Raw genomic sequence first — 11,296 nt, forward strand, 5'->3', positions numbered from 1 at the left:
TTAGAATGAGATTTCAATTAATCAACCTAGAGTTAGTTGTTCTTAGCCTCGAAGAGATATTAACATAATTTAGGAATTTCAACGGATCAAGACAAGTAAATAAATCGTTTGATTCAGATTTAAAATAATAAGTGAAGTCTAGGTGGATTCTTTCCTGTGTATTGTCTCTCTCATTGGTTTTCTTAAGTATTTTCCCAATTCAATCTTTTTCGTGTTCATAGTTGATTAGTTTAATTTTAGATTAAAACAAATCTCTTTTATTTTATGCTAAATAATAGAAAGATAGTTAATACTAGTACTTTTAGTCCTTGTGGATACGATCTTCTGGACTCACCATAGTTATACTACCATCCGATATGTGCGCTTGTCTTTGTCGTGATTGTAGTCTAGTTTAGTGAACCATAAAACGATCATCAAGTTTTTGGCGCCGTTGTCGGGGACTAAAATATTAGGAACACTTAATTTTTATTACTTTATCCATTTTTTATTTTTTTTATTTTTGTTTTTACTATAATTTACTAATTTTTTCTCTTATTTGCTTTTGGCAGGTTCATTGAGTTTATGACTAGAAGAAACCCGTCAGAAACTCTATTATTTGATAGTGAAATTGAAAGCACAGCTCGCAGAAAATCGTAGAGAAATAAGGCGGAGTCTACAATATATAGAGGAAGAGCAAGAGGACGATACCAATATTACTGAGGAGATGGCTAAAAATCAGAATAATCTGCTACCTCCTGTGGTTACAGCGAATCCTGTAAATCAGAATCCTGCTCCTCTTATTATGTACGACTATGCCAAGCCTAATTTAGTAGGGGCTGAATCGAGTATTGTGAGACCTGCTATTGCTGCAAATAACTTCAAAATGAAGTCAAACACCATTCAGATGATCCAACAGTTTATTCAGTTCGATGGTTTTCAAGATGAGGATCCAAATACTCATTTGGCTAACTTTCTGGAGTATTGTGATACTTTCAAAATTAATGGCACTTCTGATGATGCTATTTGCCTTCAGTTATTTCCCTTCTCATTGAGGAATAAAGCTAAACAGTGGTTGAACTCTCTACCACGAGGGTCTATCACTACATGGGACCAATGACTAAAAAATTTTTGCTGAAATATTTTCCACCGACCAAGACAGACAAATTGAGGAATGATATCTCTTCCTTTGTGCAGATGGATTTAGAAACCCTTTACGATGCATGGGAGAGGTATAAAGATCTATTGAGAAGGTGCCCTCACCATGGGTTACCTTTATGGCTACAAGTTCAAACCTTTTACAACGGTTTTAACCCCTCAACTAGACAACTAATCGATGCAACCGCTGATGGTACTTTGAATAATAAAACATCTGAAGAGGCTTACAAATTTATCGAAGAGATGTGGCAAGTCATGAGGACAAAGCTTGATAAAGTAGCCGGTGTTTTCAACCTTGACATGGTCACTATATTATCTAACCAGGTAGAGCTTTTAAATAAAAAATTTGATGGTTTGTATGGTTCTACGCAAGTACATCCGGTGATGCAGTGCGATACAAATGGAGGAGGGGGTGAACTACACAAAATATCTATCCTACAACCCTAGCATAGAAAATGAACAAGTCAACTATATGGGTAACAATTCTAGACCTCAGAATAATCCCTATAGTAACACTTATAATGGAAGTTGGAGGAACCAACCCAATTTCTCATAGGGTGGTCAAGGTAATCAAAGACCGCAACCTCCTCCAGGTTTTCAACAACCACCTTACCAGCAGGAGAAGAAGTCGAACCTTGAGGAGATACTAACGAAATTCATCTCGGTGTCTGAAACACATTTCCAAAACACCAAAACAATGCTTAAAAATTAGCAAGTGTCAATTCAAGGGCTCGAGAATCAAATAGGTCAACTTGCTAAGCTGATCTCAAAAAGACCACAAGGTAGCTTGCCTAGCAACACCGAAACTAACCCATGAGAGCAGCTCCACACGATTACTGTTCGAGATGAAGAAGGGTTAGTTGAGTCCAAACCAGAACCAAGGCAAGAAAGCATGGTAAGTAAAGGTAAGGTTGATGAAAGCCACAGTAAACAAAAACCAGTAAGTAAGGAGTATACACCTCGTGTGTCATATCCCAACACGATAAAGAAAGACCGCACAAATGAACAATTTGGTAAATTTCTTAAACTTTTGAAAATATTGCATATTAACTTACCATTTTTTGAAGCTCTTTCGTAGATGCCCAACTCAGTTAAATTTTTAAAGGAGCTTTTGGAAAACAAATGGAAGTTAGATGATTTGTCGCACGTGGAGCTAAATGCGGTGTGCTCAGCTATCTTACAAAATAAACTACCCAACAAATTGGTGGATCCAGGGAGTTTTACTATTCCTTGATTAATTGGTAGTTAATATGTAAATAATGCTTTAGCTGATTTAGGGGCAACTATTAATGTCAAACAGCTAGGTCTTGGGAAACTCAAACAAACTAGAATAAGCATTTAATTAGTAGATAAAACCATTAGATTTTCTAGGGGTATTGTTGAAGATGTACTCGTAAAAATTGATAAATTCATATACCCAGTTGACTTTGTTGTCCTAGACATCGATGAGGATAATGATGTCCCTTTAATTTGAGGAAGCCCCCTTTTAGGAACTGCTAGAACTATCATTGATGTTGGTACAGGTAAACTCACACTTCGTGTAGGTGATGATACGATCACGCTCCAAGCTTGTGATTCGGTTAAGACATCAAGTAATAAAGACGATTCTATAAATCCTGTTAATAAGACTAATAATGGGATTCAACCCTCTTTATAGGAATCTCTTTCTAAAAACACAAATGAGTCACATTCTGGTTCATGCGCCAACAACGGAACCATCATGAAAGACGAATGCTACAAATAGATGAACTAGACGAATGGTGAGCTTATATCAAAGAGGAACAGAAGCAACACCATGTCGAGCTTAACGATATAACCAATCAATTTAAGGTTGGATACCAGGTACTATTAGATAAATAGATCCTCAAGTTGTCACTTCAAAGCCTAATGCAAACGGAGCAACTCCTTTTACGGTAATAAATGTCTTCCCATACGGTGCAGTCGAGGTAACTCATTCTAAATTTGGTACTTTTAAGGTAAATAGTACTCAACTTAAACCTCATTTTAATGTTAGAACTGATAGTAGGATAGAGGAGTTACCATGACCATGTGAATGAGAGGTAAGTTGAGCTTAGACTCTAAATAAGCGCCTCTCAGGAGGCAACTTGAGCACTAACCCTACTAATTAGTTTATTTTTACTTATTTTCATGTTTAAATGCAAGTTTTTGACCCACACAGCTTGGATACACTGGCTTGTCCTTGGCCGTATGGAAACAAGGCTAAAATTTTCCCAAAAATTGACAAAGACATGGCCTTAAATTAAACCATACGGGAATGCGACACGACCGTGTGGAGCACACGTCCTGGACACACAGGCGTGTCCTAGGCCGCGTGAAACATGGAGCAAATTTTTTTGAATTTTAAAACAAGTCAGAGAGTTACCCGGGCAAGACACACGACCGTGTGCGAGACACAGCCTAGCCACACGACCGTGTGAGAGGTCACAAGGGCGTGAAAGAAGCGAAGGTGTAACACCCCGTACCCGAGACCGTTGCCGGAGTCGAACGCGAGGTGCTAACAGACTTAATTACTTTGTTTTCACAGTCCATTTAAAAAAAATTCCAGACAGGCTGGCTAACCGCGTCACTGTCGCCTTAAAAATCATATCTCGAGTTCCAAAACTCGAAAACTGATTCCGTAAATTTTTCATGAAATTAGACTCATATATCCATCTGTGGATTTATTTCTAGAATTTTTGGTCAGGCCAATTAGTACAGTTTATTAGTTAAAGTCTCCCCTGATTCTGGGTTCGACTACTCTGACCTTCACGTATTACGACTTGGATATCTCCCTGTACAGAGCTTCAATACTCATGCCGTTTGTTTCTAATGAAACTAGACTCAAAGGGAAATCTATACATATAAGGCATGACTTCTAATTGTCTCTGTATAATTTATGGTAAATTTTCAAAGTCGAAACAGGAGATCCAGAAACCGTTCTGGCCCTGTTTCACGAGAACTTTAATATCTCCTAATATACTGTTCATATGATCGTTTCGTTACTTTCATATGAAAATATATTCATCAAAGTTCGATTACATAATTTATTCACTATTTAATTCCATTCCTAAAAATTTTAGTGATTTTTCAAATCCACACCACTGCTGCTGTCAGCATCTGTTTTCAAGGTAAACTTTACCTATTTCGTGGTTACCATGGACCAACTAGAGTTTTGTCATACATAGGTCCACATATGATCATATTTAGCCATTCCAATGGCTGATCATTTGCCCAACACTTCCATTCCAGTCCATAGTCACATCATGAAACCATATATATATACATAAACACAAATGGTCTAATGCCATACTCCACTTCTACGAGCCATTTTCGCATGGCTGTACACACATACATCACAAAAGGTACTTGAAAAAAAAACAACAATGGGTAGTCCTATACATGCCATATCCAGAGTTCAACTAAAAGAGTACCAAAAGGGCTTTGATAGTGTGGATGACTTTGACTTCGATGATCCCGAATCCGATAGCTAACGAACAAAATCTATAAAACAGAGAGCCAAAGCAACGGGGTAAGCATTTTAAAGCTTAGTAAGTTTCAAGTAATGAAATCGGCTTTGACTAAAGTATTACATTCACATAGCTAAATGAATCACTTTATTAATACACATTCTCATAATCATACTTACTTCACACTTCATCAACATATACACACACAAGGTATCAACCTATCTAAAAGCCGAAAGTTCGTTAGTCGATTGAACGAATACTATTTAAAACGAATCGACATTTCCGATGCACATGCAAACATACCTTATCGTTTGGGTTTTTCGAGCGTATTAATTGAATTTATTACAGCACAAAACGCTCACCTTCAAACCCAAGTTTCTTCGGAATTTAGCCGGATATAACCACAAGCATGATTGCCTTCGGGTCTTAACCCAGGTATAGCAACTCGCACAAATGCCTTCGGGTCTTAGCCCGGATAAAATCACTAACATAAATGCCTTCGGGACTTAGCCCGGATAAAATCACTAGCATAAATGCCTTCGGGACTTAGCCCGGATAAAATCACTAGCATAAATGCCTTCGGGACTTAGCCCGGATATCATTCAAATGCTCATGCACACATATATCAATAATCATGACACATCCATATTTCATTTTCATTACTAAGGCTCAAACACAAAACATTTATTAAACCTTTCCAATTTCGGCTCAATAGCCACACACAAAGAGCATGATTTCAATTGGCTTTATAACATAGTCTCTATGCACATTCGGCTATCCGTCATAGTATGACTAATCATTTCGATATAATTCAAGTAGGGTCATTACTAGAAGACTTACCTCGGATGTTGTCGAACGGTTTCGACGGCTATTCGATCACTTTTTCCTTCCCTTTATCCAACTTTGGTCCTCTAAGCTCTTGAGCTTAATTCAAACAGATAGAGCTTATTTAATAATTTATCAATTTAACTATTCGATTAAATACATTTATATTATACAATTAGGTGCGAATAATTTTATTGACTAGTTATTCAAGCATTATACATGTGCTCTACTCATGCACCACCGAATAATAGGACTAGCTTAATACCTTGCATTTTCGAATTCATATACATCATTTAGTTCCTCATAACATACATTTTGTCCCTAACCAACACAAGAGCCCAAAGCATCACTTACAATGCCGAATTCCAATTAAGTCTACCATCATAGCATTATCATATTTATGCACTTGGTAAGTTGCGTTTGAACACATTCGGCACTAGGTGTCCAAACCAATGTTCCTCGAACACTAAACCCAATTTATAACCAACTCAAAACTCCTTAACAACAAGCATTTAATAACAATGTACTTACACCAAGACCATCTTAACTCGTTTCTCATCTTGCTAACAAAAACATAGTAAAGCAAATCTCCATACACAATGGTTATCAATTCATCCATTCACTAGGGACATGACCTAATGTTCAATAACAACCCCTCCTTTACCAAGTACACATTCGGCCTTGGTACATAATAAGGTAGCCGATTTCTTTCCCTTTAGCACCCATTGCTCACATATTATTATTTGTATAGTTCAAACACTCATCTATCTTTGCTCATCTAAATTTAACATGGAACAACAAAATTCACCATTGTCAAATACCATAGCCGAAAGCCCTAGTCCATAACACAAATCAAAATTTCTACATGGGTTACAAAAGTAGTTTGATATCTTACTCAAGATTAACCAAAATTTCATGAACTAATATAAACTTCTTACCTTGCTATTAGCCTAGGATGACCGAATGCCTCCCTCCCTACTTCCTCTTCACAATCGGCCAGGAAGAACAAAATGAGAAAGACTTTTTGTTCTTTTTTTTCCCCTTTTCCCCCTTCTACAAGGCTAAGAAGAACTAAAGTATGAAGCCTTTCCCTTCTTTTTTTTTCGGTCATGCATGAGAATGATGAACACATTTTTTTTCTTTGTTTTCTTCCTTCAATTTCTTATTAGTTTATTGCCCATGCTTCTTATTTTATTTTTCCATTAACACAACATGTTTCATGACATGTTTTGCCCATCATCCCTTGTCATGGCCGGCCACTAGTACTTAAATGGGGGGAAATTGACATGCAAGTCCACCCCTTTGATTACATGCACTATTAGGCCACTTGCATTTGCCTAGCACATTTCTAAATTTTCTCACATAAGTCCTATCAACTAAATTCACATGCAATTAACTAAATCGAAGCTTAAAACTTTCACACATTTATATTCAAATATTTTAGGCAATAATTATCACATTCAAATAATTTGGTGACTCGGTCTAGCGGTCCCGAGACCGCTTTCCGACTAGGGTCACTTTAGGGCTGTCACAGAAGGACTATATACATGGCTGTGCGACTCGGCCATGTGAACCACACGGCCTGGACAAACGGGCGTGTCTGAGGCAGTGAGACGACTGGGCTATTTTTTTCTCCCTCGACGAACACGGGTTGAAAACAAGCCATACGGGTGTGTGACACTGCCGTGTGGCCTAACAAGGACCCTCACACAACCATTTCACCCTATAAAAATCCTAACCCCTTTTCTCTTTTCTTATTTTGTCTTCTTGTTTTATCTTATTTATATTTTTATTTTTATTTTTATTTTTATTTATCTTTTATGTTTCTTATTATCTTTTAAACACTTGTCTATTATATTTTGAACTATATTATGGTTGTTCCTAATTGAGTAATCCTTTAATCTTCTCCACCAGTTATGTTTATTTTCTTAATAGCTTGCTCAGAATCATGCACTACATGTAGCTTTCCCTACAATTTCGCTAGTCACTAATTTGAGGACTTCATCCAAAATTGAGGGAGTTTCACTTCTCTCCCTCTCTTATGATATTCTACTTATACTGTCATTATATATATCCATACATTGAGGATAATGTATATCTTAAGTGTAGGGAGGTTATTTATATGATTATTAGAAAATCCCTGAATTATGTCTTGTTCTTAAGTAATTTTCTCATATTACTATTAGACTGAATTTTTATTGATTTATGATTTTATTAATATGTTTTGGATAAATTCATAGGTAATTGTGCATTGATTGTTTAAACTTTAAGACACCAAAAAATCAAGCATGATAAGTCTATTTTTAAAATTAAAAATTTTAGGTTGTTTTCCCTAAATTGAAGTATTACCTTGAAGTTTGAGATTTGCAAGATTAACATCAAAAACCATAATTTTTGTGAGATTTTGAGCCTTTAGAGCATACACTTTTCTTTCTCATTTTATTATTGGTTATGAGTGTGTCAATATTGAATTGTTATTCTAGAACTTGCTTCAATTATGCATGTCGGGACCACACCTTTGATTTGATATACTGAGATGATAAAGGCACTTAGGTTTTAACCCACTTATCCCATAAAACGCCTACCTACATAATTAACACTTAGTGAACCCCTTTAAGCCTAACAAACTGTTTCTTGATTTACCCATTAAATATTAACCCATAACTCATTTTTGATTCATTGATAATTGTTCCCGTTTTTATTGACCCCTTTTTTGTCGAGATTTGATTTGGTTAGTTGCTTAACTATGTCCTTTTGTTTCAGTTCTTAAATTCTCTCTTATTATCTATTTTTCTCAAAAAAAATGAAAAAAAAGTGAAAAAAAAAAACATTTATGTTGATTATTAACTAGTTTTATGTTTTTGAGCTTAAGTAGTTAATTTCATATTCTGAGAAGAAGCTCGTGTTATTTTTTAATAATTTCAATTGATGTAATTATTCAGTATTAGTTTATTTTTCTATTTGGGTAATTTATCAATTCAATCTCGATTCTAACCTTCTTTTTCAGCCTTTATCGCACCTTTAACCCAAGCCCCATTACAACCCTTTTAAGACCTTTTGATTTGTGTATCATATCATTTTATAGTGGTGGAGATTTGATTTTCATGCAAGCCTATGGTAATGACTTTTCATAATTGACTTTTGAGTGCTTAGTTTTTTAACCTTAAATACTTTGAGTGATTTGAGTGAATCTTTAGTGAGGATGTAAAATCTTTTCGATTTTGAATTAAAGGTAATTACTTAGATAAGGGGAGATACCTATGTTTTCATGTCTTAAAACATTTTTGACTTGGATTGTTTGAATCTTTAGGGCTCTTTTAGTTGAATTTTCAATGCATGATTATTTTTGAATTATTTCGAAACACTATTGATGAGGATTATAAGTTGAGAAGAATTAATTTTAATTGTAAGATGAAGATTTTGCTTAAGGACAAGCAAATGCATAAGTGTGAGGATATTTGATAAACCATAAATGTAACATATTTTAATTCCATGCTTGGCATATTTTTGGATGATTTATGATGAGAATTAGTGAATTTAATGCTCCTAATCCTTTAAATTCATGTTTCTATACTTAGGAGTGCATTTGGGAGCAAAAAGAGCAAAAAAGGGTCAAAATCAAAGTTTTCAGGATCCACACGGCCTGGGCATTTTCCACACGGGCTGGACATACGCCCATGTGATCCACAATGGCAGGCCACATGCCTATGTGCCAACCCGTGTGATAGCCCAAAGTTGACCCTAGTCGGGAAGTGGTTTCGGGACCACTAAACCGAGTCACCGAAATGTTGAATGTGATATTTATTGTCTAGAATATGTAATTATGAATGTGTGAAAATTTCAAGCTTCGATTTAGTCGATTGCATGTGAATTTAGTCAATAGGACTTATGTGAGAAAATTTTAAAATGTGATAGGTCAATGTGTGAGGACCTATTAGTGCATGTGGACAAAGGGGGGACTTGCATGTCAAATTTCCCCCCCCTAATGAGTAGTGGCCGGCCATGACAAGGAATGATGGGCAAAACATGTCATGAAACATGTTTTGTTAATGGAAGAATAAAATAAGGAGTATGGGTAATAAAGAAATGGAAACAAAAGAAAAAAAAATGTGTGGTTGCCCCCCCATTGCCGTGAGCTAAAGAGAAGAAAGGAGAAAAATTTGTGTTCATCCTTTCTCACCTTCATTTAGCCTAAATTAGAAAGAAAAACAAAGAAAAAAATTTCTCATCCTTTGGTTCATCCTTGGCCAAAAATTTTAAGGAGGAAAGAAGAAGAAAGGTGAAGAGATTCGGCCATGCATGTAGCTAGGCTAAGGTATGTTTGATGATGTTCCATGAGATGCATGCATGTTTTAGTTGTTAGCTTGAGTTCTACCTAGCCCATGGTCTAAATCTTGCTATGTGATGGAAATGGCACTTGACCATGGATGCATCATTCTTGGTTGATGTTTGATGTTGTGGTGATGAGGCATGAGGATGAGTTAAGATTCGGCCTAGGTGGAGGTTGTGTTAATGCCATTGCATGCAAAATATGAGGCTTGTTAATGATGCATGTGATGATGGCTTGATGATTCTTGAACCTCCTTTTTAGCATTTTTGTGTGAGCACATATGTGCATTGGTTGCTAAATGGAGAAGAATCGGCTAGCAAGATATGTGCTAAGGCCGAATGTAACTTTGCATGCTGATGAGCAATGCATGTGTTAAATCGATGAAAAGGGGGAGGATGCTTTACTAGTGTGTGTATATGTGTGTATTAAGTGTTGAGATCGACCCCAAAAATAGACATGCATATTCGGCCAAGGGGAAAGAAATTAGCTAATATGTTGTGTTGATGCATGATTTTTTGCATGTATGAGACTTTAATGTCTAATGTATAAATATGGGCTAAGTGCCTTGTGTTCATCTTTTTGATGCCTAAATGATGAAATCAATTTATTTGTTTAATTAAGCTCAAGAGCAAAGGGGAAATAAATCCGATAAAGGGAAGGAAAAAGTGGTTGAATAGCTAGCGGAATCGTTCGACAACACCCGAGGTAAGTTCTTGAGTAAGAGAGCTTAAATTACGATGTGATTAAATCATGCTCTATGTGAGGCTATTGAGCCAAATGTGCAAGGATGATATGTGCCTTGTGTTTGAGTTTCACAAATGAAAATGAAATATGAATGTGCCATGAATTATTGTTAGATGTGCATGATTACTTGAATGCTGTCCGGGCTAAGTCCCGAAGGCTTTGTGCTAAGTGAATATATCCGGACTAAGATCCGAAGGCCTTTGTGCGAGATACTAAATCCGGGTTAAGTCCCGAAGGCATTCGTGCGAGTTATTAAATCCGGGTTAAGTCCCGAAGGCATTCGTGCGAGTTGTTAAATCCGGGTTATGTCCCGAAGGCATTGTGTGAGTTACTAAAACCGGGCTATGTCCCGAAGGCATTTGAACGAGGAGCTACATCCGGTTAAATCCCGAAGGTACGTGATTTGGTAATGAATGAGCTTGCTGTAAAATTCCAGCTAATACTCGAAAAACATCCCAATATGGGGATATGTTACGTATGTGTTGAATTAAATCGAGCCCTTACAAATAAATGTTCGCTCAGTTGATAAACGAGCTACCGGCCTTCGGCTAAGTTAGTCTATTGTGTATGTACATAAGGGTTGTTAATGTTGTGAAGCAAGCTTGATATCGGTAAATTGCGTATTATGAAATATTCCATTTAGCCAAATGTGTGTTATTCTTTGTTTATGCTGGAATTCCTTGCTCAAACTTACTAAGCATAAATTGCTTACTCGTTACACTGCTCCTCTGTTTTATAGATTTTTGGTTCTCCAGCTATCGGACTCGGGATCTTGAAGTCGAAGTCGCCCACACTA

General features: G+C 36.4%; 1 non-coding gene across 1 annotated transcript; it reads right to left on the bottom strand.

Annotated features, from left to right (window-relative positions):
- Window positions 1–1,140: 1,140 nt before the first annotated feature.
- Window positions 1,141–1,247, bottom strand: LOC121207319 (small nucleolar RNA R71). Its single transcript, XR_005902415.1, has one exon. It is a non-coding gene; the product is annotated as a small nucleolar RNA R71 (small nucleolar RNA).
- Between the last annotated feature and the right edge of the window lie 10,049 nt (window positions 1,248–11,296).

Source organism: Gossypium hirsutum, chromosome A01, assembly GCF_007990345.1.
Source record: "Gossypium hirsutum isolate 1008001.06 chromosome A01, Gossypium_hirsutum_v2.1, whole genome shotgun sequence".
Lineage (NCBI taxonomy): Eukaryota > Viridiplantae > Streptophyta > Magnoliopsida > Malvales > Malvaceae > Gossypium > Gossypium hirsutum.